A 27,809-nucleotide genomic window follows, 5' to 3' on the forward strand; every position below is an offset into this window, starting at 1 on the left:
CCACAGCGGTGACATTGCTATGTATGGGGCACAGTGGTGACATTATTATGTAAGGGGCACAGCGGTGACATTATTATGTAAGGGGCCAAAGCAGTGACATTACTATGTATGGGGCCACAGCGGTGACATTACTATGTATGGGGCCACAGCGGTGACATTACTATGTATGGGGCCACAGCGGTGACATTACTATGTATGGGGCCACAGCGGTGACATTACTATGTATGGGGCACAGCGGTGACATTACTATGTATGGGGCACAGCGGTGACATTACTATGTATGGGGCCACAGCGGTGACATTGCTATGTATGGGGCACAGTGGTGACATTACTATGTATGGGGCCACAGCGGTGACATTACTATGTATGGGGCACAGTGGTGACATTACTATGTATGGGGCACAGTGGTGACATTACTATGTAAGGGGCCACAGCAGTGACATTACTATGTATGGGGCACAGCGGTGACATTATTATGTATGGGGCCACAGCGGTGACATTACTATGTATGGGGCACAGCGGTGACATTATTATGTATGGGGCACAGCGGTGACATTACTATGTATGGGGCCACAGCGGTGACATTACTATGTATGGGGCACAGCGGTGACATTACTATGTATGGGGCACAGCGGTGACATTACTATGTAAGGGGCACAGCGGTGACATTATTATGTATGGGGCCACAGCAGTGACATTACTATGTATTGGGCACAGCGGTGACATTACTATGTAAGGGGCACAGCGGTGACATTATTATGTATGGGGCACAGCGGTGACATTATTATGTATGGGGCCACAGCGGGGACATTACTATGTATGGGGCCACAGCGGTGACATTACTATGTATGGGGCACAGCGGTGACATTACTATGTATGGGGCACAGCGGTGACATTACTATGTATGGGGCCACAGCGGTGACATTACTATGTATGGGGCACAGCGGTGACATTACTATGTATGGGGCACAGTGGTGACATTACTATGTATGGGGCACAGCGGTGACATTACTATGTATGGGGCACAGCGGTGACATTACTATGTATGGGGCACAGCGGTGACATTACTATGTAAGGGGCACAGCGGTGACATTATTATGTATGGGGCCACAGCAGTGACATTACTATGTATGGGGCACAGCGGTGACATTACTATGTAAGGGGCACAGCGGTGACATTATTATGTATGGGGCACAGCGGTGACATTATTATGTATGGGGCCACAGCGGGGACATTACTATGTATGGGGCCACAGCGGTGACATTACTATGTATGGGGCCACAGCGGTGACATTACTATGTATGGGGCACAGCGGTGACATTACTATGTATGGGGCACAGCGGTGACATTACTATGTATGGGGCCACAGCGGTGACATTACTATGTATGGGGCACAGCGGTGACATTACTATGTATGGGGCACAGTGGTGACATTACTATGTATGGGGCACAGCGGTGACATTACTATGTATGGGGCACAGCGGTGACATTACTATGTAAGGGGCACAGCGGTGACATTATTATGTATGGGGCACAGCGGTGACATTATTATGTATGGGGCCACAGCGGGGACATTACTATGTATGGGGCCACAGCGGTGACATTACTATGTATGGGGCCACAGCGGTGACATTACTATGTATGGGGCACAGCGGTGACATTACTATGTATGGGGCACAGCGGTGACATTACTATGTATGGGGCCACAGCGGTGACATTACTATGTATGGGGCACAGCGGTGACATTACTATGTATGGGGCACAGCGGTGACATTACTATGTAAGGGGCACAGCGGTGACATTATTATGTATGGGGCACAGCGGTGACATTACTATGTATGGGGCACAGCGGTGACATTACTATGTATGGGGCACAGCGGTGACATTACTATGTATGGGGCCACAGCGGTGACATTACTATGTAAGGGGCCACAGCGGTGACATTACTATGTATGGGGCACAGCGGTGACATTACTATGTAAGGGGCACAGCGGTGACATTATTATGTATGGGGCACAGCGGTGACATTACTATGTATGGGGCACAGCGGTGACATTATTATGTATGGGGCACAGCGGTGACATTACTATGTATGGGGCACAGCGGTGACATTACTATGTATGGGGCACAGCGGTGACATTACTATGTATGGGGCACAGCGGTGACATTACTATGTAAGGGGCACAGCGGTGACATTATTATGTATGGGGCACAGCGGTGACATTATTATGTATGGGGCCACAGCGGGGACATTACTATGTATGGGGCCACAGCGGTGACATTACTATGTATGGGGCCACAGCGGTGACATTACTATGTATGGGGCACAGCGGTGACATTACTATGTATGGGGCACAGCGGTGACATTACTATGTATGGGGCCACAGCGGTGACATTACTATGTATGGGGCACAGCGGTGACATTACTATGTATGGGGCACAGTGGTGACATTACTATGTATGGGGCACAGCGGTGACATTACTATGTATGGGGCACAGCGGTGACATTACTATGTAAGGGGCACAGCGGTGACATTATTATGTATGGGGCACAGCGGTGACATTATTATGTATGGGGCCACAGCGGGGACATTACTATGTATGGGGCCACAGCGGTGACATTACTATGTATGGGGCCACAGCGGTGACATTACTATGTATGGGGCACAGCGGTGACATTACTATGTATGGGGCACAGCGGTGACATTACTATGTATGGGGCCACAGCGGTGACATTACTATGTATGGGGCACAGCGGTGACATTACTATGTATGGGGCACAGCGGTGACATTACTATGTAAGGGGCACAGCGGTGACATTATTATGTATGGGGCACAGCGGTGACATTACTATGTATGGGGCACAGCGGTGACATTACTATGTATGGGGCACAGCGGTGACATTACTATGTATGGGGCCACAGCGGTGACATTACTATGTAAGGGGCCACAGCGGTGACATTACTATGTATGGGGCACAGCGGTGACATTACTATGTAAGGGGCACAGCGGTGACATTATTATGTATGGGGCACAGCGGTGACATTACTATGTATGGGGCACAGCGGTGACATTATTATGTATGGGGCACAGCGGTGACATTACTATGTATGGGGCACAGCGGTGACATTACTATGTATGGGGCACAGCGGTGACATTACTATGTAAGGGGCACAGCGGTGACATTACTATGTATGGGGCACAGCGGTGACATTACTATGTATGGGGCACAGCGGTGACATTACTATGTATGGGGCACAGCGGTGACATTACTATGTAAGGGGCACAGCGGTGACATTATTATGTGTGTCAGTAAGAGGAGCCATTATTGTACCACACAGTAGGTGCAGAATACTTTCCAACTTTTGAAGAACAGAAAGAGGGACAAATTATGCAAATCTGACCTCACCCCTGGCCACATCCCAATCCACGACCATTTACCATTTCTTTCTACCCTGGCAGGAGGAGATATCAGAGGGACACCTGCAGAAAATGTGCAGAAAAAAAAGCAGTAGAAAGAACGCAGAATTTAAGCTATGTGTGAACACGGTCTCAGAGATACATTTTTGTTCAATTTATGGGTTTAATAGAGAATAAATATCAATCACGCCATTTTTTACACAATTTATCGATCCCTGTAAATAATCTGATCGCTGTGTAGTGAGGGTCTTTACGATTACAGGGACACCAAATATGTTATTTGCTGATGTGGGATGATTATTATTTAAAAATATATATATTTAAAATGACATTATTTTTTTCATTATCAAGTGTTTTTCATTATTTTTTAGTAATTTTATAGGAAAAAAAATCTCGTTTTTTCTCCCTCTATAATACAGAAACATAGAAATACACAGCTGTGTACAATGTATCTCTATGTAATCTGCATGTAGACTCAGAGCCTGCGATACTAATCAAGTACACAAAATTCTCCCAGCGCCATCACCAGAGCCTGTGGCTCAGCCGCTCCAGCTCCTGCCTGTAATGTTAAAGATTATGGGTGCAAATACTGGGGAGACTCATAAAAAAAAGAAAAAATGACATTTTTGTAATTGCCTTTATTATTTTTAGCATTTTTTTTTTTAAAGAAACCTGACTTTTTCTTCACCTTTAAAATACAGGGAACATAGAAATACATTGTTATATACAATGTATCTCTATGTATAATAGTATAATCGGTTTATAGGTTCACTGCCTGCAATGGATGTCACGGAGAGATGCGGAAGCCGCCCTCCCCACCCCCGTAAGGTGGAGGAGCTATGATAAAAGATAAAAGCCCCCACAACCCACATGGCCTGAAGATAGACATCTGGGAGGGAGAAGGTGTCACAGGTGACGGGAACTGAAATATCCAAATCTTTTGTCGTGGGTGAGGCTGATGTCCGGGTGAATCCACACAGAAATGTACTTGTTCTTTATCATCGGAAGATTTATGTCTTCCTGTCATGTTATGTTTTTCTGGAAATCTCCTGTCAATGTCTCTAAAAAGTGACGGAACTTTCCAAAGACGCTGATCTGCCTAAACCAACAGAAAACAGACTACGAGCGGCTCCGATATCCGGCTCTGGGACTTCCTATTGGCTGCGACTCAAATCAGATGGAAAATGTTCTTCACCAGCCAAATCCATCGTGTAAGATCCGTCCTCTCTGCTCCTTACAAAGTCACCATCTCCCGAAATTCTTAGTCTGTTCATCCTGCAGTGACTCCAGCTTTCCAGCATTGTCTATTGGAGTCTGAGGTTATCAGATATCGTCCTCAGCCAAGTGCTGTCAGTAGAGTGCCCACTATAAAAAAGTGTTGTGAGTAGAGTGCCCACTAAAAAAAAGTGCTGTCAGTAGAGTGCCCACTATAAAAATGTGCTGTCAGTAGAGTGCCCACTTAAAAAAAGTGCTATCAGTAGAGTGCCCACTATAAAAATGTGCTGTCAGTAGAGTGCCCGCTATAAAAATGTGCTGTCAGTAGAGTGCCCACTATAAAAATGTGCTGTCAGTAGAGTGCCCACAAAAAAAGTACTGTCAGTAGAGTGGCCACTATAAAAATGCACTGTCAGTAGAGTGCCCACTAAAAAAAAGTGCTGTCAGTAGAGTGCCCACTATAAAAATGCACTGTCAGTAGAGTGCCCACTAAAAAAAAGTGCTGTCAGTAGAGTGCCCACTAAAAAAAAGTGCTATCAGTAGAGTGCCCACTATAAAAATGTGCTGTCAGTAGAGTGCCCGCTATAAAAATGTGCTGTCAGTAGAGTGCCCACTATAAAAATGTGCTGTCAGTAGAGTGCCCACAAAAAAAGTACTGTCAGTAGAGTGACCACTATAAAAATGCACTGTCAGTAGAGTGCCCACTAAAAAAAAGTGTTGTCAGTAGAGTGCCCACTATAAAAATGCACTGTCAGTAGAGTGCCCACTAAAAAAAAGTGCTGTCAGTAGAGTGCCCACTATAAAAATGTGCTGTCAGTAGAATGCCCACTAAAAAAGTGCTGTCAGTAGAGTGCCCACTTTAAAAATGTGCTGTCAGTAGAGTGCCCGCTAAAAAATGTGCTGTCAGTAGAGTGCCCACTATAAAAATGTGCTGTCAGTAGAGTGCCCACTAAAGAAAGTACTGCCAGTAGAGTGCCCACTATAAAAATATGCTGTTAGTAGAGTGCCCACTAAAAAAAAGTACTGTCAGTAGAGTGCCCACTAAAGAAAGTACTGTCAGTAGGGTGCCCACTATAAAAATGTGCTGTCAGTAGAGTGCCCGCTAAAAAATAGTGCTGTCAGTAGAGTGTCCACTAAAAAAAAGTGCTGTCAGTAGAGTGCCAACTAAAAAAGTGCTGTCAGTAGAGTGCCCACTATAAAAATGTGTTGTCAGTAGAGTGCCCACTAAAAAAGTGCTGTCAGTAAAGTGCCCACTATAAAAATGTGCTGTCAGTAGAGTGCCCACTTAAAAATGTGCTGTCAGTAGAGTGCCCACTATAAAAATGTGCTGTCAGTAGAGTGCCCAATAAAAAAAAGTACTGTCAGTAGAGTGCCCACTAAAGAAAGTGCTGTCAGTAGAGTGCCCACTATAAAAATGTGCTGTTAGTAGAGTGCCCACTAAAAAAGTGCTGTCAGTAGAGTGCCCACTATAAAAATGTGCTGTCAGTAGAGTGCCCACTAAAAAAAAGTGCTGTCAGTACAGTGCCCACTATAAAAATGTGCTGTCAGTAGAGTGCCCACTAAAAAAAGTACTGTCAGTAGAGTGCCCACTATAAAAATGTGCTGTCAGTAGAGTGTCCACTATAAAAATGTGTAGTCAGTAGAGTGCCCACTAAAAAAAGTGCTGTTAGTAGAGTGCCCACTAAAAACGTGCTGTAAGTAGAGTGGCCACTAAAAAAAAGTGCTATCAGTAGAGTGCCCACTATAAAAATGTGCTGTCAGTAGAGTGCCCGCTATAAAAATGTGCTGTCAGTAGAGTGCCCACTATAAAAATGTGCTGTCAGTAGAGTGCCCACAAAAAAAGTACTGTCAGTAGAGTGGCCACTATAAAAATGCACTGTCAGTAGAGTGCCCACTAAAAAAAAGTGCTGTCAGTAGAGTGCCCACTATAAAAATGCACTGTCAGTAGAGTGCCCACTAAAAAAAAGTGCTGTCAGTAGAGTGCCCACTATAAAAATGTGCTGTCAGTAGAGTGCCCACTAAAAAAGTGCTGTCAGTAGAGTGCCCACTATAAAAATGTGTTGTCAGTAGAGTGCCCACTAAAAAAGTGCTGTCAGTAGAGTGCCCACTTTAAAAATGTGCTGTCAGTAGAGTGCCCGCTAAAAAATGTGCTGTCAGTAGAGTGCCCACTATAAAAATGTGATGTCAGTAGAGTGCCCACTAAAGAAAGTGCTGTCAGTAGAGTGCCCACTAAAAAAAAGTGCTGTCAGTAGAGTGCCAACTAAAAAAGTGCTGTCAGTAGAGTGCCCACTATAAAAATGTGTTGTCAGTAGAGTGCCCACTAAAAAAGTGCTGTCAGTAAAGTGCCCACTATAAAAATGTGCTGTCAGTAGAGTGCCCACTTAAAAATGTGCTGTCAGTAGAGTGCCCAATAAAAAAAAGTACTGTCAGTAGAGTGCCCACTAAAGAAAGTGCTGTCAGTAGAGTGCCCACTATAAAAATGTGCTGTTAGTAGAGTGCCCACTAAAAAAGTGCTGTCAGTAGAGTGCCCACTATAAAAATGTGCTGTCAGTAGAGTGCCCACTAAAAAAAAGTGCTGTCAGTAGAGTGCCCACTAAAAAAAGTACTGTCAGTAGAGTGCCCACTATAAAAATGTGCTGTCAGTAGAGTGTCCACTATAAAAATGTGTAGTCAGTAGAGTGCCCACTAAAAAAAGTGCTGTTAGTAGAGTGCCCACTAAAAATGTGCTGTAAGTAGAGTGCCCACTATAAAATTGTGCTGTCAGTAGAGTGCCCACTAAAAAAAGTGCTGTCAGTAGAGTGCCCACTAAAAAAAAGTGCTGTCAGTAGAGTGCCCACTAAAAAAGTACTGTCAGTAGAGTGCCCACTATAAAAATGTGCTGTCAGTAGAGTGTCCACTATAAAAATGTGTTGTCAGTAGAGTGCCCACTAAAAAAAGTGCTGTTAGTAGAGTGCCCACTAAAAAAGTGCTGTCAGTAGAGTGCCCACTATAAAAATGTGCTGTCAGTAGAGTGCCCACTATAAAAATGTGTTGTCAGTAGAGTGCCCACTAAAAAAAGTGCTGTCAGTAGAGTGCCCACTATAAAAATGTGCTGTCAGTAGAGTGCCCACTAAAAAATGTGCTGTCAGTAGAGTGCCCACTATAAAAATGTGCAGTCAGTAGAGTGCCCACTAAAAAAAAGTACTGTCAGTAGAGTGCCCACTAAAAAGTACTGTCAGTAGAGTGCCCACTATAAAAATGTGCTGTCAGTAGAGTGCCCACTATAAAAAAGTGCTGTCAGTAGAGTGCCCACTAAAAAAATGCTGTCAGTAGAGTGCCCACTAAAAAAAGTGCTGTCAGTAGAGTGGCCACTAAAAAAAAGTGCTGTCAGTAGAGTGCCCACTAAAAAAGTGCTGTCAGTAGAGTGCCCACTAAAAAAGTACTGTCAGTACAGTGGCCACTAAAAAAGTACTGTCAGTAGAGTGCCAACTAAAAAAGTGCTGTCAGTAGAGTGCCCACTATAAAAATGTGTTGTCAGTAGAGTGCCCACTAAAAAAGTGCTGTCAGTAAAGTGCCCACTATAAAAATGTGCTGTCAGTAGAGTGCCCACTTAAAAATGTGCTGTCAGTAGAGTGCCCAATAAAAAAAAGTACTGTCAGTAGAGTGCCCACTAAAGAAAGTGCTGTCAGTAGAGTGCCCACTATAAAAATGTGCTGTTAGTAGAGTGCCCACTAAAAAAGTGCTGTCAGTAGAGTGCCCACTATAAAAATGTGCTGTCAGTAGAGTGCCCACTAAAAAAAAGTGCTGTCAGTAGAGTGCCCACTAAAAAAAGTACTGTCAGTAGAGTGCCCACTATAAAAATGTGCTGTCAGTAGAGTGTCCACTATAAAAATGTGTAGTCAGTAGAGTGCCCACTAAAAAAAGTGCTGTTAGTAGAGTGCCCACTAAAAACGTGCTGTAAGTAGAGTGCCCACTATAAAATTGTGCTGTCAGTAGAGTGCCCACTAAAAAAAGTGCTGTCAGTAGAGTGCCCACTAAAAAAAAGTGCTGTCAGTAGAGTGCCCACTAAACAAGTACTGTCAGTAGAGTGCCCACTATAAAAATGTGCTGTCAGTAGAGTGTCCACTATAAAAATGTGTTGTCAGTAGAGTGCCCACTAAAAAAAGTGCTGTTAGTAGAGTGCCCACTAAAAAAGTGCTGTCAGTAGAGTGCCCACTATAAAAATGTGCTGTCAGTAGAGTGCCCACTATAAAAATGTGTTGTCAGTAGTGCCCACTAAAAAATGTGCTGTCAGTAGAGTGCCCACTATAAAAATGTGCTGTCAGTAGAGTGCCCACTAAAAAATGTGCTGTCAGTAGAGTGCCCACTATAAAAATGTGCAGTCAGTAGAGTGCCCACTAAAAAAAAGTACTGTCAGTAGAGTGCCCACTAAAAAAGTACTGTCAGTAGAGTGCCCACTATAAAAATGTGCTGTCAGTAGAGTGCCCACTATAAAAAAGTGCTGTCAGTAGAGTGCCCACTAAAAAAGTGCTGTCAGTAGAGTGCCCACTAAAAAAAGTGCTGTCAGTAGAGTGGCCACTAAAAAAAAGTGCTGTCAGTAGAGTGCCCACTAAAAAAGTGCTGTCAGTAGAGTGCCCACTAAAAAAGTACTGTCAGTACAGTGGCCACTAAAAAAGTACTGTCAGTAGAGTGCCAACTAAAAAAGTGCTGTCAGTAGAGTGCCCACTATAAAAATGTGTTGTCAGTAGAGTGCCCACTAAAAAAGTGCTGTCAGTAAAGTGCCCACTATAAAAATGTGCTGTCAGTAGAGTGCCCACTTAAAAATGTGCTGTCAGTAGAGTGCCCAATAAAAAAAAGTACTGTCAGTAGAGTGCCCACTAAAGAAAGTGCTGTCAGTAGAGTGCCCACTATAACAATGTGCTGTTAGTAGAGTGCCCACTAAAAAAGTGCTGTCAGTAGAGTGCCCACTATAAAAATGTGCTGTCAGTAGAGTGCCCACTAAAAAAAAGTGCTGTCAGTAGAGTGCCCACTAAAAAAAGTACTGTCAGTAGAGTGCCCACTATAAAAATGTGCTGTCAGTAGAGTGTCCACTATAAAAATGTGTAGTCAGTAGAGTGCCCACTAAAAAAAGTGCTGTTAGTAGAGTGCCCACTAAAAACGTGCTGTAAGTAGAGTGCCCACTATAAAATTGTGCTGTCAGTAGAGTGCCCACTAAAAAAAGTGCTGTCAGTAGAGTGCCCACTAAAAAAAGTGCTGTCAGTAGAGTGCCCACTAAACAAGTACTGTCAGTAGAGTGCCCACTATAAAAATGTGCTGTCAGTAGAGTGTCCACTATAAAAATGTGTTGTCAGTAGAGTGCCCACTAAAAAAAGTGCTGTTAGTAGAGTGCCCACTAAAAAAGTGCTGTCAGTAGAGTGCCCACTATAAAAATGTGCTGTCAGTAGAGTGCCCACTATAAAAATGTGTTGTCAGTAGAGTGCCCACTAAAAAAAGTGCTGTCAGTAGAGTGCCCACTATAAAAATGTGCTGTCAGTAGAGTGCCCACTAAAAAATGTGCTGTCAGTAGAGTGCCCACTATAAAAATGTGCAGTCAGTAGAGTGCCCACTAAAAAAAAGTACTGTCAGTAGAGTGCCCACTAAAAAAGTACTGTCAGTAGAGTGCCCACTATAAAAATGTGCTGTCAGTAGAGTGCCCACTATAAAAAAGTGCTGTCAGTAGAGTGCCCACTAAAAAAGTGCTGTCAGTAGAGTGCCCACTAAAAAAAGTGCTGTCAGTAGAGTGGCCACTAAAAAAAAGTGCTGTCAGTAGAGTGCCCACTAAAAAAGTGCTGTCAGTAGAGTGCCCACTAAAAAAGTACTGTCAGTACAGTGGCCACTAAAAAAGTACTGTCAGTAGAGTGCCCACTAAAAAAGTACTGTCAGTAGAGTGCCCACTAAAAAAGTGCTGTCAGTAGAGTGCCCACTAAAAAAGTGCTGTCAGTAGAGTGCCCACTAAAAAAGTGCTGTCTGTGCTGACCACTGATCAACAGTACTATCAATTTAGGACCCTCTGATAAACAATATTGTCCTTCGATTGGCCACTGATAAACATTCCTGTCATGAGAGAACCCAATGATCACAGTCAGTAGAGTGCCCACTGAAAAACAGTACCATCAGCAAAGTAACCTCTGAAAAACAATACTGTCCTTACATTTGTTACTGAAAAATAGGCACGCCATTAAAGTGCCCACTTACAAACTGTACTGTCAGCAGAGTGGCTACTGAAAACCAGTAGAGTGCCCTCTGATAAACAGGTCTGTCGTAAGAAAGCCTCCTGTAAAACTGTTTTGTCAGTAGGGTGCCCACTGATATATTGGTGTAAGATTGCCCACTGATAAACTGTACTATTGGTACAGTGTCTACTGATAAACAATACCAGAAGAGTGACCTAATATAGTCCTAGAACGCTGTTTATCTTACCGGTAGAGTGCCCTCTAAGAGACAGTACCGTCAGCAGAATAACCACCGGAAAGTGCGCCTACGTATACAGTGCAGCAGTGTCCTTTTAGAAATTGTGCTATCAGTAGAGTGTCCACTAATAAACAATGCCAGTACAGTGCCCCCCCAAAAATGATACGGTCAGTGGAGTATCCCCATATAAACAGTGCCAGAACAGTGTCCCTTTATAAGCAATACTGTCAGTAGAGTGCCCCTATTAAACAGTACTGTCTGTGGAGTGTCCCTGATATAACATTTTATTAGAGAGCCCCCAATACATAACATTGATAGAAGAGTGCCGCTCATAATTAAAACTGGCAGTAGAGTACCCCCCAAAAATAACACAGGTGGTAGCGTGCCCCCAATAAATATCATTGTCATTAGAGTGCCCCCAATAAATAACACTGGCAGTAGGGTACGCCCAATAAATAATACTGGTAGTAGAGTGCCCCCAATAAATAACACTCACAGTAGGGTACCCCCAATAAATACTGGTAGTAGAGTGCCCCCAATAAATAACACTGGCAGTAGGGTACCCCCAATAAATAATACTGGTAGTAGAGTGCCCCCAATAAATAACACTCACAGTAGGGTACCACCAATAAATAATAATGGTAGTAAAGTGCCCCCAATGAATAACACTGGCAGTAGGGTACCCCCAATAAATAATACTGGTAGTAGAGTGCCCCCAATAAATAACACTGGCAGTAGAGTGCCCCCCAAAAATAACACAAGAGGTAAAGTGCCCCTAATAAATATCATTGACAGTAGAGTGCCCCCAATAAATAACACTCGCAGTAGGGTACCCCCAATAAATAATACTGGTAGTAGAGTGCCCCCAATAAATAGCATTGGCAGTAGAGTGCCCCCCAAAAATAGCACTGGCAGTAGAGTGCCCCCTGATTTGCAGTGCCAGCATCTTGTCACACACAGTTGTCATTAGTTAACAGATAATTAGAACGAAGTGACATTTTTCCACAAGATACAAAAAGGAAACTCCAATATTTCACAGGAATTCTTAGGGTTTGTTCACATGCTGCGTTTTTCTTGCGTTTTTTATCAGTTCATTTGAATGCATCAAAAGTGCTGAAAGAATCGAAGCATTGCCCAAAACGCAGAAGGGCTCAAAAAATAGGTGCAAAAAGAAAACCAGTCGGGAATCTCACTAACTACGCGGCTAAAGTAAAATGCTGCGTACTTTACACCCAAACTCACCATACGCTGCAAAAAACGCTGCCAATATGCTGAGTGTGAACACACCCTTATATTTCTAGAGGAAAAGTACATTGCAGATAACCATCCTATAAAAGTATCCGATGAAACCGCTCGGGGGGTGAGGCTCACCTCAGGGGGGCACCCACATTGGGGGGCACTCAACTCAGGGGACACTCAACTCAGGGGGGAACTCACATCAAGGGGGGGCACTCAACTCAGGGGGGCACTCACCTCAGGGGGCAGTCACCTCAGAGGGGCATTCACTTCACAGGGGTACACAACTTAGGTGGGCACTCACTTTAGGGGGTAAACACTTCAGGGGGCACTCATCTCAGGGAGCTCTCACGTAACGGGGCTCTCCCCTCAGTAGGGCACTCACATCAGGGGGGTTCCTACCTCAGGGGACACTACCATCAGTGGGGCTCCTACCTCAGGGGGCACTCACCTCGGGGAGCTCTCACGTAAGGGGGCTCTCACCTCAGAAGGGCACTCACATCAGGGGGGGCTCCCACCTCAGGGGGCACTCACCGCAGGGGGCTCCTACCTCAGGGGGCTCTCACTTCAGGAGGGCACTCACATCAGGGGGACTCCTACCTCATGGGGCTCTTACCTCAGGAGGGGCTCCCAGGAGTCTATAGACCGCTTCTCCCCCGGACTTAGCGTTGTAGAGGGCGGTTGCCTGGGAGATGTAATCCTCTCGCTGTGAGACTCCGGCTGGAATTGCGCGTCCTGCGCTTTGTGATGCGGCGGCCGCTAGAAGCAGCGCGGAGAGGAGCCAGGCAGCCATATTCACCCGCAGCTGGTCCTGTGGCAGAGCTCTGGTGTCAGTGTGCCCGGACGACTGAATGCCGAGCCTTGCAGATGCCCAGGAGGTTTGTGCTTCCTCCGCGCCACGTGCGGCATTAACATCATTAACATTAATATTCTGAAGTTGGCAAGACGTTTCCTTGTCTTCATCTTCTTAATACACCGAGGATGAGTCAAACAGACGAGGACACAGTAAAACAAACGTATAAAAATACTCTGCTGTAAAAAAGTAACAGTAAACAGCAAGTGCTCGTAAAAAGGTGATAAAAAACAGGGTATTTAGTTGACACGTTTTTTGCAAAAAATATATACTAAGCCGCTCTACCAACGTCAAGGTAACCCAGATCAGAGCACGTCATCGACCATCGGACACTGCCCCCAGGTTCACTACCAGTCACAGTACGGGTTGGAATCAGGTGAGGAATATTTTAAATCAACATTGGTCTGTGCTCACCTTTGATACACAAACTTCTTCTATTGTTAGTCCTAAACCCCTGATGGCTGCCAGGAGGGCCCCCAATCTTTGTGATTTGCTCACGTCCAGCCATTTTGTTAGACCTACTGTCAGGCTGAACCGTGGTTTCTCCTTGAGGGGTTCCTTTCCTTGTGGTGATTGCAACGTCTGCCCCTACATGCGTCCGACAAGAAATTATTTTTGTAATCCTTTGGACAATCAGCATCATCCACTTAGATCGTACATTAATCGCAAGACTGAAAAATGTCATCTATGCAATTATTTGCTCCTGCCCTAAAGTATATGTGGGCCAAACATCCCAAGAACTGAGGAGGTGGGCTCAGAAACATCTATCTACTATACATTTAGCATCTTCGGATTTTAGGAAAGAAAAAACACTTACCCCTATAGCCTCACACTTCTTGACCGAACATGGTGGCAAACCTAATAATGTTTCTATCTTTGGCTTACAGAAAATCCACAACAACAACAGAGGTGGTAGCGACCACAATTTATTATTACGCATGGAATCCAGGTGGATATCTACACTACGCTCGGTTGCTCTGTTGGGACTCAACGAAGATCTCCTCCACACTGGCTTTCTGGGTGAACCTGGGTCAGGACTATGGATCGGCCTCCTCATTCATCTTTGTTGTCCTCTTGCTCTTTTCTTTGGATTTCTCTTTGGATGGGACCACCTTATTCTATAAAGAACGGGAATCAAACTCCTGGACAATTGTTGCAACATCACAGTAATGCCTTCTCTGACTGGCATGAATTATCTTTGGGGTCCTTAATCAATTCGCTCTGCACATATCCACTGGGTAATGGACTCTATTAATAAAGACGCTTCCGGAAGATCATATCATGTCGCTAGAGCTTCTCCTATCTTGATCTATTGCTACATAGAATTGATAGGGAGTCAATCTCATTACATGAAAAAAATATATATTCCCTCAATCTTACTTATCATTTGGTTTATTTTACATTGCTCATGCGGCACCTCTTTAGTACCCTTTTCTCTTGGGCACATACCACCCCCAACCAATTATGGGCCGTGATATATGGCCCTGAATGAATCTTAGCATCTATATATATGTATGTATATATATATATATATATATATTACTAAACATATTTGTCCTATTATGTTTTATTGGTGGCTCTTTGTCCTCAGGGATTTAAACATGCGCATGTACAGTACATAATAACGTCGCTGTGCATGTTGCATATTACATTCTCTGATGTGCGCGCCCATGTGCACCTGGACGCGCACATCTTTCTCTCCATATTCCCCTTTCCTCCGCCCCCTTCAATATATGGATCTTCAATGATGACTATTTGGGTTAAATATCCCATATCTTATTGGGCTATATATTAGTTATCTCTGATCGTCCTTTCTTCCCCTTCCTTTTCCTCTTTTACTCATTATGCATACTTTCACATCTGTTGGTTTGCATTTAACCTTTACCATCCTGCAGGAGAATCCATGGTCGCATTGACATATGCACTCAGTCCCTTGTTCACCGACGCTCCTTATTGTGTGTTGGGTGTTTTTGCCCACACTCGTTTTTCCATTGGTCTGTGCAGGCGCTGACAGCGCTTTGCCTTATGGGTAGGTGTCATGTGATACCTCTCATGTGACTTGTTCTTTCACTTACTTCCTCTTCCTGCTCCGGGGATAGTGCGCCCCGCACAGGGTAATCACATTGTGTATATATATATATATATATATATATATATATATATGTGCATTGACCCTCAAACACCAGGACCTGCCCTGAAGAAGCCGTATTGATGGCGATCGATACGCGTGGGCTTCGCTCACTCCTATGGTCCCTCTCCCATTTTCCCCGCTACATCCACATGCATTCCTCTTCATCCCACCACATGGGGGTCTATATGAGTGACACTGCCTTTCACAGGGTGGAGTGGCTACACTAGTCTGCATTTCAGGTTCTTTGCTCGCACACTGGATTTGTATAGTTATATATGTGTTATATCAGCCATTATATAGGTGCTATGCTGAGGTTAAATATTTTCTCCAGGGACGCCTGGTTTTGAGTTCTATATCTTTATTATACTATATACCTACATCTTTCTGCCTATATGATCCTCTATACCTGCCATTTTATTCAACCAAACTGCAGTATTTGATGTATGGTGGTTATTTGTAACATGTTCTTATGGGAGGGGGTACCTACCTATTGATCTACGTCATTATCTGTACCTTCAGATTATTGATTACTTGTGGACATGGCCTTTTTGTATGGTTTCTGTTTTTAATTGGTTTTAGCATGTTTGTGTCAGTGCACATTAATACATTTTGGAATTTTTTGATTTAACACTATTGACTCATTGGTGTGCATTTCCATATTACATTGTCTCTTCTTTTTTTCTTTTTTTTGTTTTGCTTCAGATTATCTTGTCAATGTAGCTATTTTGCACCCGGTCATTATTTGTCCTATGATTGGCACTGGTGCACCCCCATTTACATATATCTATCAGTCTTTTGGTGGTGGTCCTACAGACTTATTCACGGTGTGCATGGCCCATGTGTTTGTATTCACCGAGGATGAGTCACCTGAGGAGGAAGGAAGTGCTTGACAACTTTTTCACACAATATAAATCCATGCAACCAGCAACCAGCATGGATTTATGTTGTGTGACCAAGTTACGATGCAGCACAAATGCAGCATCAATAGTTAAAAAAAGAATAAAAATGAAAAAAAAACAAAAAAAAAAACATTTTACTCACCTACTGATGGCCCCTGGTCTGCTCCCGGCGACGTCAGCGGACGCGTGACCTATCACATGACCAAATGACGTCATGGAAGGTCCTTTTTAGAGCACTGTGAGCCGCCGAAGACATCGGACGCTCCGGAGAAGGAGACCGGGGGCCATCGGAAGGTGAGTACAATGATTTTTTTTATTTTTCAACATTTTTATTCTTTTTTTTTTACTATTGATGCTGCATTTGCAACATTGTAACTTGGTCACACAACATAAATGCATGCCGGTTGCATGGATTTATATAGTGTGACCGTAAAAAAAAAAAAATAAAGCAATACTTACCCCTGATCCCCCGCCGCGTGTGCTGTCGCGCTCGTCCTGGCTTCTTCCGGGTTGCCGGCATATCGCGAGACAGCCTGCGGTCACATGACCGCGACGTCATCTCAGGTCCTGGAAGGAGAAGCGCTGCCGGCAAGCAGAGAGAAGACGCCGGACAGGTGAATATAAACTTTATTTATTATTTTATTCTTTTTTTTACAGGTTCTATGGTACCCAGGTCTGGATGAGAGTCTTCTCTCCTCTACACCCGGGTACCATCCGCACATAGAGACGTGTAGCACCCCAGGGGTCTGGTTCCCACAGTGATAGCAATATTACGTCTGTGAGCAGGTGGGAGGTTTCCTGGTCAGACATCGTATGCATGCCACACCTCCTGCCCAGTCCTGGGAGGGGAAGAACTTCCCCTATATAAAGCTGGGGCTGAGGCAGGGTTAGGGAGAAAGAGCAGAGAACACAGACAGAGACACAGTCTGGTCTGGAGTGGAGCAGCTTTAAGAAAAAGAAAGATCAGGAGCTCAGTGGGAGCTGTGCTAAAAAGAGATCAGGGGCTGGAGGCTGTAGAGCTCGCCCTGATTGAAGAGTTCTTGCCGGACCCGGAGACCGAGGCTGTGGGGACTAATCCTTACCCAGCAGCAGAAACCGCCCGGCAGGGGATTTCAGGTCCTCTGGCCAAGAAACCCGAAGGCACGGTCACACGCAAGGGACCAGCACCGCGACGTGGAGCGGAAGCTACCAAAAGGCCCCGAGTCACCGGCCATACGGGTGAGCACCACACGGTACACTCAGGGACGTGGGCTACTTTTACCAGCCTCTAGCAAGGTAGCCAGAAGAGTACGATTAGTTGGGGAGGCCTACAACTCCGCCTGGCCAGGGGAGATCCCATCTGCTCGCGGACTGACCAGGCCCCGATCGCTAGCCAATACTCCGGGAGGGTCTACCTTTGCCACCAGTAAAGACCCTGAACTACACCGCACCGTCTCCGAGTGTTTCATCATCCACGTCCGCTGCCCTGAGGCCATACCCCTCCCGTTGGGGGTTATACCATCCGCGCTGCATAACCGTATCACCGGCCTCAGCGGTCTGTCCTGCAGCGGCGGTCTCTTGACCGCATTCAACGGGTGGCGTAGTCGAACATTCTAACATCTACTGCTAAATACTTCCGCTCAGTTTGACTCCCTGGGCACGGACCGGGTCACCGCCACGAAACTACTACCCCTCTCAGATCCGGCTCCGGGTAGGCCCCCGCGTGCGCAGCGCTACTCAGCACAGGCCCAGGGGCGCGTCAACTTTGGCGTAGTCGGCAGGATTTCGTGCCCGCAACCACCGGGTACTGCGTGCCTGAAAAAGAGACTTTTCAACTTACCTGTGGTGAAGATTCCCGCCATCCGACGCCATCTTCTACCTTCTTCCCGCCATCCGTGGAGTTTTCCCGCCGTTGGACGCCATCTTCTGCCTTCTTCCCGCCATCCGTGGAGTTTTCCCGCCGTTGGACGCCATCTTGAAGACGCCGCGCGGGAAGAAGAGGGGCGTGGACTCCGAAAAGCCCGCGAGAACTGAAGCCCCGCCTCACGTCCGGATGTTGCGTAAGGTCCTGGAAGGAGCCCAGCAGACGCCGACGTCATAGGAGCGCGACGGAAGGTCCTCGACCCTGACGATCCACTGCGGAGCCGCGGCCTACGGAAGAGGATCATCGCAAGGTAGGCCACGGTCCACTAGGGGGGAGGAAGATGTCGGATACGGAGGAGAGCTTCACTGCCGCAGCCACCGCCAGCGCCACCGCTGCTGCGGTCATGCCTTTCACTATGCCCTATATCCCGGGGGCAGCCTGGCTACCCCAGTACTCAGGGGAGTCACATACCCTGAATGACTTTAGAGAAAAGCTGATAGAAAAAAGAGAGGGGTCGCTCACTGGTCTATTCGGGTGCTCTGAAGAAAAGAGTAATATCAATTGCAAAAAGAACTTCGGCACTCCATACATGAAAATATAAGAAATATTGTATCTAGACTAATGTCACTTTGAAAAATGAAGGTTTTTTGCGCATAATTTGGCCAATTTATGTGTGCCCATCAACCACGACAAGGTCACCTTCGTATGATGGGAAACTACGCTACGCTACCACTGGATATGCCACTCTTGGGCTGTAAGCCTGTATGGACAATATGTCTTTGCTTGGGCTTTTAACCTACAATGTATGGGCTGGTAGAGCTAGTTAAAACCACCTGTGACTGAATGGGAGGGACACATGGTCAGAAAGAAGTGTAATAGTGTGAACACGTACCTGCTGCAATGCTCCAGGAGAGAAAAGCTGGATAGCCTCTTCCAGGTGTACCCCCTCACAGAAGAGCAAAAAGTGAGCATCCTGGTGGCCCAACTAACCGGGGCAGCCCAAAGGGAGGTAAAGTCCTGGCCACCTGGGAGGAGGACTGTCGCAGGGATATTAACCCGGCTGAAGGACACCTTTGATACCCGCACCTCAGCCGAGATCAAGCTTAGATTCTACGGGTGCAAGCAGCGAGCACACGAGAGTAGAAGGGACTATGCACTAAACCTACAAGAGGCCCTGAGAGCCATTAAGCAGACCGACCCTGACGGCGTGGGAAACGAGGACAGGCTGTTGACCGAACAATTTATAGAGGGACTATATTGCAATGCCCACCGAACCCAGTTGCGGGCAATGGCCTTACAGGATCCTCATCTGGACTTTGCACAGTTCAAGGACAGAGCCATCCGGGTGCTCCGAGAACCGGCACCGGGTGGCGTTGTGGCCCACAGGCGCCCTACTACCGCTTACCACCAGGAGGCGGCGCCCTTGTCGGCAGGGCCTGTGGGAGCTGATGCGCAGGCTTTGAACAATGACCCGGCTCCAGACCTGCACCATCAGGTCCAAGAGCTAGCTAAAAGCGTTGCTGCGCTAACCCGAACTGTGCAGTCGTTACAGGTTTCTGCTCCAGGGAAGATCCAGCTGGCATCCGGACCGGAGGACATCCCGTGGCGTCGACCAAGGAGGACCCCATCGGCCAGAGGAAGACCCAGCGACCGATACAACGAGGACGGACAACCCATCTGCCGCCGCTGCAATCAACCCGGACATATGGCAAGGTACTGTCCTTTAAACTGGCACAACCTGGGGTAGAGGGCCAACCCCCAGGAATAAGATCACCAGGCCCATCGAACTGGCGCGACAGATATGTGGGAGGATGTCCAGTCTTGCCTGTAGTACTGGATGGCATTCCTATGAGTGCCCTACTTGACACCAGGTCACAGGTCACCACCATCCCGTACGTGCTCTTCAAGCAGTACTGGAATGACTCGGATATAACCCGCTACCCTGACGACGACTTGAGTATCATCGCCAGCAATGGTCAACCCGTGCCACAGATCGGATTCAAAGAGATGACCATTAAAATCGGTAGAGTCGAACTGGCAGCACAGGGACTGATCATTGTAGACATTGACAAGCGCGAGAGTCACCCAAAGATAACGCTAGGAACTAATGTGATTGAAAATTGTCTTGCAGAGGTGATTTTCATTTTACAGCAGGTTGCCAAGAACGCCAGCTCCGGCCAGCAGCGAGTGCTCCAAAAAGAGATCCGGGCACTGATGCGACGGCAACAGGTGGAACTCTCCGGTGGTGAGATTGGAAGCGTGAGAATGTGTGACCCTTTCCCTATTGCCATGCCCCCAAAAAGTGAAATGATGATTTGGTGCCGGGCAGCTATTGGTCTAAGAGGTAGAGACTACCAAGCAATGGTAGAACCCGTCTACTCAGACAGTAGGCCCACCATTTTGACAGCACGGGGGGTGGTTGATGTACGCCATGGGAGCGTGCCCGTTCGCATAATAAACATCGGGAAGAGAGAAGTACACCTGCCCCGGTATGCCACGCTAGCTAAATTGTTCACCATAAACCAGAATTCTGTACAGGCCGTGGAACCCTTGCCTCCATCTCAACCAGAGGAAGGTAACGGCTCTAAGAAAACAATAGAGGACTGGTGTCAGCAACTACATTTGGGTACTGACTCCACTCCCTCACACCAGAAACAGGGAGTCTATCGGGTGGTTCAAGAGTACGAGAGAGTGTTTAGTAAACACCCGTTAGACTTCGGGCGAGTAAAGGGGGTAGAACACCACATCCCCACGGGAGACCATCCTCCCATAAAGGAGAGATACCGACCCGTACCCCCTGCACACTACCAACACGCCAAGGGGATGCTTAGAGACATGAAGGAGGCTGGGGTAATCAGGGATAGCTGTAGCCCCTGGGCAGCTCCACTAGTCTTGGTTAAAAAGAAAGACAACACTATGAGAATGTGTGTAGATTACTGGAAAATCAACCGTATCACACACAAAGATGCGTACCCCTTACCAAGGATAGAGGAGTCTTTGGCTGCTTTAAAATCTGCTAACTTCTTCTCTACTTTGGATCTCACTAGCGGGTACTGGCAGGTTCCTGTAGCAGAGGCGGACCGGGAGAAGACCGCATTCACCACCCCGATGGGACTTAGCGAGTTTACCTGCATGCCGTTCGGACTCTGCAACGCACCAGGAACCTTCCAACGGTTGATGGAATGCTGTCTGGGACACCGAAACTTCGAGACGGTCCTGTTATACCTGGACGATGTCACCTGGCAGAAGTGTTCGAAGCCCTGGCAAACTACGGCCTAAAGGTGAAACCCTCCAAGTGTCACCTCCTGAAACCAAAGGTGCAGTACCTGGGACACGTGGTGAGTGCTGACGGAGTGGCTCCCGACCCTGATAAGATCACCGCAATTAAGGAATGGCCAAGCCCCTCCAGCGTAAAGGAAGTGCGGCAGTTCCTCGGGTTGGTAGGCTACTACCGAAGATTCATTCCCGGTTTCACCAAAAAGGCAGCTCCTATGCAGGACCTCCTGATAGGCCAGTCCAGGAAGGCCAAGAACCAGAAGCCACCCTTCAGATGGGAGAAGCTGGAAGAAGAGTCCTTCCGCCAGCTGAAGATGGCCCTCACGGGGGATGAAATCCTGGCGTACCCTGATTACAGCCAGCCCTTTATCCTCTACACCGACGCAAGTAACATCGGGCTAGGAGCCGTATTGTCCCAGATTCAGCAGGGGAAGGAACGGGTAATTGCTTACGCCAGCCGAAAACTGCGACCCACCGAAAGAAACCCTGAGAATTACAGCTCATTCAAGTTAGAATTCCTGGCAGTGGTGTGGGCAGTCACCGAACGCTTTAAGCACTACCTCGCCTCTTCCCGGTTCACCGTGTACACGGATAACAACCCGTTGACACACCTGGATACGGCAAGACTCGGTGCCCTGGAGCAGAGATGGATGGCCCGCCTGTCCAACTATGAGTTCACGATCAAATACCGGGCAGGACGCTCCAATACCAACGCGGATGCCCTGTCCAGAATGCCAAACCTACCGGACGTAGGGGAAGATCCAGAGGAATTGGAAGAAGTTGAACTCCCCGCGTTCCACCGTCATGGGACTATCCAGTATTCCCACCGTGTAAGGGGTAAGCAATCCGCTACGTTCAACCCCTTACCTCATTACAACTGGGCGGAAACGCAAGACAGTGACCCCGCCGTCCGACTGGTGAAGGAGATGCTGACTCAGCCAGATGCCCGCCTTGACTCAGACGCTCTGGAAGAGACCAAGCAACTGTGGGCTGAGAAGAGTCGACTGTTCCTTTACAAGGGGAAGTTGTGCCGCAGAATGGTTAACTCCCGGACGCATGAACTGATCTGGCAAGTAGTGGTGCCAAGAAGAGACGCGGCTATGGTACTGGAGGCATACCACGACGGAGCTGGGCACTTCGGGTGGAAGAAGCTGGAGTTCCTGCTGCGTGGGCGGTTCCACTGGGTAGGCATTAGGGGAACCATCGAGAGGTGGTGCAGAGACTGTGGACCGTGCCACCTAAGAAGGAAGGACCGTGCCAGCCAGAAGACTCCCTTGCAGCCCATCATCACCCGACAGCCACTGGAACTGGTAGCCCTGGACCATGTGAAACTGGCTCCAAGCAGATCTGGGTATGTCTACGCCCTCACAATCGTAGATCATTACTCCCGGTTCCTGGTGGTGGTCCCGGTCAAGGACTTAACGGCTCAAACAGCAGCTAGAGCCTTCCAGCAGCACTTCTGCCGTCCACACGGATACCCGGAGCAGGTGCTGACGGACCAGGGACCTGCCTTTGAAGCGGAAGTCTTCCAGAAGTTCTGTACTCTGTATGGCTGCCGGAAGATAAGAACAACACCCTATCATCCGCAAACCAATGGGCTCTGCGAGAAAATGAACCAGGTGGTGATAGATCTTCTGAAAACATTGCCCCTGGAGGAACGCAGTCTGTGGCCTGAGAAACTGCCTGATCTGGTGGACCTATACAACCACATCCCGGTAGGTTCTACCAACTGTACCCCGGCTTACCTAATGAGAGCAAGACCTGGTAAGCTTCCTGTTGATCTGGAGATGGGAGTCCTGACACCCGAGGACACTTCACCAGAAGCAGACTGGGACACAGAAAGGCAGCAGCAGTACCGGAAAGTACAGGAGAGCGTGGAGCGAAGTCTCTGTCAAGCTAGAGAAAGACAGGAGAAGACTTACAACCAGCATGCTCCCGCTGTTCCCCTGGTACCTGGAGAGCAGGTCTTGAAGAGGAAGAGACGCCTCCACAAGTTGGACGACCAGTGGGAGAAGGACCCGTACACCATACTGCCCTCAAGCCATGAGAACCCGAAAGTCTGCATAATCAGTAAGGATGGAGGAGAAACCACAGCCATTGTATCCCGAGATCACCTGAAGAAGTGTCCCGAACAGCTACGAAGCCCTGAAGAAGAACAAGAAGACCCTCGACCCGCAGAGGAAAGGGAAGATATGGTTAGTACTGTGCTCGGAGACTTCCCTCGGTCTTGGACTCAAGTCAATGGCGCAGTTGTGGTACCCGTCCTCACCTTCCTCCAACCAGCATCTCAAGTACCTACGGAGAAACAGGTAGAGCTGGAAGAGCAGCCAGTCCAGGAGGCAGGAGACCCCACACAAGCAGACCAGGAGGATCAACCCTCTGCTTATAGTGAGCCTGCCGTACCCCTAGTGAGCCAAAGAGCCCGTAGACAGCTGCCCAGTTTATCTTTGACAGCTCCTACACCCCGTAGCTCAGGACCAGTCAGTCAGCTCCGTAGGTCCACTAGAGCAGTGGTCCCCAACCATTTTTGCACCAGGGACCGGCTTGAAGCAAGATCATTTTTCCATGGCCCAGCAAGGAGGGGGTGGGGTGGGCGGGGCTTTGGTCATATGGGGGCGGGGTAATGGAGGGATTTGGAGTTTAGTGCATACTTATCATATAGTGTAGACCAGGTCCCCGCCAGGAGCTATGCCAGGAGCCCCACATAATGTGCTGTGCCAGGAGCCGCATCACTGAGGCCCCATCACGCCCTGCAGCAGGACAGGGCAGCTGTCCTGACAGCTGCTGTTCAGCTGCATTTACTTCATCCCAGGGGCGGACACAGACTGTAGTGGGCCCCTGTGCAAGAAATTTTTGGGGGCCCCCCCCGCCCTTCATAAGGCAACAAAGTTATGTAAACATAACCCCCCCATGTGCATCTCTCACCCCCCCATGTGCAGCTCACCCCCGTGCATCTCTCATCCCCCTCCGTGCATCTCTCATCCCCCTCCGTGCATCTCTCATCCCCCTCCGTGCATCTCTCATCCACCCCCCGTGCATCTCTCATCCCCTCCGTGCATCTCTCATCCCCTCCGTGCATCTCTCATCCCCCCCGTGCATCTCTCACCCCCCCGTGCATCTCTCACCCCCCCGTGCATCTCTCATCCACCCCCCGTGCATCTCTCATCCCTCCCGTGCATCTCTCACCCCCCCGTGCATCTCTCACCCCCCGTGCATCTCTCATCTCTCCCCTCCCTCCCATGTGCATCTCTCATCTCTCCCCTCCCCCCATGTGCATCTCTCATCTCTCCCCTCCCTCCCATGTGCATCTCTCATCTCTCCCCTCCCCCCCATGTGGATCTCTCATCTCTCCCCTCCCCCATGTGCATCTCTCATCTCTCCCCTCCCCCCCCATGTGGATCTCTCATCTCTCCCCTCCCCCATGTGCATCTCTCATCTCTCCCCTCCCCCCATGTGGATCTCTCATCTCTCCCCTCCCCCATGTGCATCTCTCATCTCTCCCCTCCCCCCATGTGCATCTCCCATTCCCCCCACTCCTATTTAATTGTATTTTAAAAAAAATAAAACTTGTTATACTTACCCCCATGCGATCCCTGCAGAATCCTGGCGCTCGTCCAAATCGCTGACACCTGGTTCTCCTGACTTCCGGCCATGTGACGGCGCCGTCACATGACCGGAAGTCAGGGGAATCATGAAGGTGCTGCCGCAGCAGCGCAGCGCTAAGATGTCCCGGACCCGGCGCTTAGCATGCGGCCGGGGGCCCCATGAGGAGAGAGACGCACAAGAGGGGGGCTCCGAGGGGGCTCCTACCGGCCGGGCCCCATACTGGAGTCAGGGCAGTCATGCCCTGATGGCGGCCCTGCTGGAGGCTGGAGGGGCCCCCTCTCCCCGCGGACCGGCTGAAAAACCCCAACGGCCCGGTCCTGGTCCGCGGACCGGCGGTTGGGGACCTCTGCACTAGAGCCACTAGAGGCCAGTTACCCGTACGTTGGAGGATCTAAGTGTTTAGACTGCTTTATTTGTATTTACCTGTTTATTGTTACCTGTAAATAATTGTGTATTTCTAGTTAGTTTATAGGTGTCGTTTATGGATTATCCGGAATCCTTTGTACATATGTTTGGAGCGTAACCCAGGAATGGACTAAAGACTGTTAAAGACTCGGGGTAGGACAGACCCCTACCTGGTTACGTCTCCCTGTTTTGGTGAAATGGACACCTCGCTTTTCTTCAAAAACTGCACCCGGTTGCGGACACGCCGTGACCATCTTTATATGTTTTTCTTATTGTACTATTATTGTTTATACCTTGTTATGTTTAAAAATATGTTTAGTCCCGGAGTACTAAATTTCACTAGGGGGGAATGTGGCACCCCAGGGGTCTGGTTTCCACAGTAACAGCAATGTTATGTCTGAGAGCAGGTGGGAGGTCTCTTGGTCAGGAATCCTATGCATGCCACACCTCCTGCCCAGTCCTGGGAGGGGAAGAACTTCCCCTATATAAAGCTGGGGCTGAGGCAGGGTTAGGGAGAAAGAGCAGAGAACACAGACAGAGACACAGTCTGGTCTGGAGTGGAGCAGCTTTAGGAAAAAGAAAGATCAGGAGCTCAGTGGGAGCAGTGCTAAAAAGTGATCAGGGGCTGGAGGCTGTAGAGCTCGCCCTGATTGAAGAGTTCTTGCCGGACCCGGAGACCGAGGCTGTGGGGACTAATCCTTACCCAGCAGCAGAAACCGCCTGGCAGGGGATTTCAGGTCCTCTGGCCAAGAAACCCGAAGGCACGGTCACACGCAAGGGACCAGCACCGCGACGTGGAGCGGAAGCTACCAAAAGGCCCCGAGTCACCGGCCATACGGGTGAGCACCACACGGTACACTCAGGGACGTGGGCTACTTTTACCAGCCTCTAGCAAGGTAGCCAGAAGAGTACGATTAGTTGGGGAGGCCTACAACTCCGCCTGGCCAGGGGAGATCCCATCTGCTCGCGGATTGACCAGGCCCCGATCGCTAGCCAGTACTCCGGGAGGGTCTACCTTTGCCACCAGTAAAGACCCTGAACTACACCGCACCGTCTCCGAGTGTTTCATCATCCACGTCCGCTGCCCTGAGGCCATACCCCTCCCGTTGGGGGTTATACCATCCCCGCTGCATAACCGTATCACCGGCCTCAGCGGTCTGCCCTGCAGCGGCGGTCTCTTGACCGCATTCAACGGGTGGCGTAGTCGAACATTCTAACATCTACTGCTAAATACTGCCGCTCAGTTTGACTCCCTGGGCACGGATCGGGTCACCGCCACGAAACTACTACCCCTCTCAGATCCGGCTCCGGGTAGGCCCCCGCGTGCGCAACGCTACTCAGCACAGGCCCAGGGGCGCGTCAGACGCATAGAAGCCGCTTGTACAAATGTACTGACACAGATTCTATGCGTCTCAATGCAAGTCAATGGCGGCGCTTCCGCTGCATGTCCGCAAAATTAATGAACATGCTGCGGATTTATTTGCGCTGCAGAAACGCTGCGGAAAAATCCGCACCATGTGCATTGACATTGCGGAATGCCATTGAGGACCATGGGGTGCGGATTACCAAGCGTTTTTGATGAGTTTCCACTGCGGAAATTCCGCAGCATAAACGCATGAAAAACGCATCATGTGCACGCAGCCTAAGAGTTGCAAGTTCCCTCCCAGTTCGAGCTCGCTGTCGAATTCTCAGTTAATTCATTCTGCAGTCAGCAGTCATAGAGCTAAATGATGCAAAATTTATTTATCCCAAATGCAAAAATGATTAATGGCCCCAAATATATGCAATTAAGCAAAAAGAAATATTATACATAATATAAAATTATAAGAATCATATACATAAGATGGAGAAATATGAAGTAAAAGAGATTAGTAGACAGCAGGGAAGATGCAGCTAGGTGAATCTTATCAAGAATCTCTGTTTACAGGGAGTTCCCCCTAGTGGTGGCTGCAGACAGAATCTTATCATGTATCTCTGTATACAGGGAGCTCCCCCTACTGGTGGAGGCAGACAGGATCTTATCATGTATCTCTGTATATAGGGAGCTCCCCCTAGTGGTGGCTGCAGACAGAATCTTATCATATATCTCTGTATACAGGGAGCTCCCCCTAGTGGTGGCTGCAGACAGGATCTTATCATGTATCTCTGTATACAGGGAGCTCCACCTAGTGGTGGCTGCAGACAGAATCTTATCATGTATCTCTGTATACAGGGAGCTCCCCCTAGTGGTGGCTGCAGACAGGATCTTATCATGTATCTCTGTATACAGGGAGCTCCCCCTAGTGGTGTCTGCAGACAGAATCTTATCATGTATCTCTGTATACAGGGAGCTCCCCCTAGTGGTGGCTGCAGACAGGATCTTATCATGTATCTCTGTATACAGGGAGCTCCCCCTAGTGGTGGCTGCACACAGAATCTTATGTATCTCTGTATACAGGGAGCTCCCCTAGTGGTGGCTGCAGACAGAATATTGTCATGTATCTCTGTATACAGGGA

General features: G+C 48.1%; 1 pseudogene; it reads right to left on the reverse strand.

The window, feature by feature from the left end:
- LOC141264144 (uncharacterized) overlaps positions 1–13,209 on the reverse strand; it is an 81,168-nt pseudogene extending 67,959 nt beyond the window's left edge.
- Positions 13,210–27,809: the final 14,600 nt, after the last annotated feature.

Source organism: Phyllobates terribilis, unplaced genomic scaffold (assembly GCF_046119375.1).
Source record: "Phyllobates terribilis strain yellow unplaced genomic scaffold, ASM4611937v1 Scaffold_4__5_contigs__length_816908805, whole genome shotgun sequence".
NCBI classification, from domain to species: Eukaryota; Metazoa; Chordata; class Amphibia; order Anura; family Dendrobatidae; genus Phyllobates; species Phyllobates terribilis.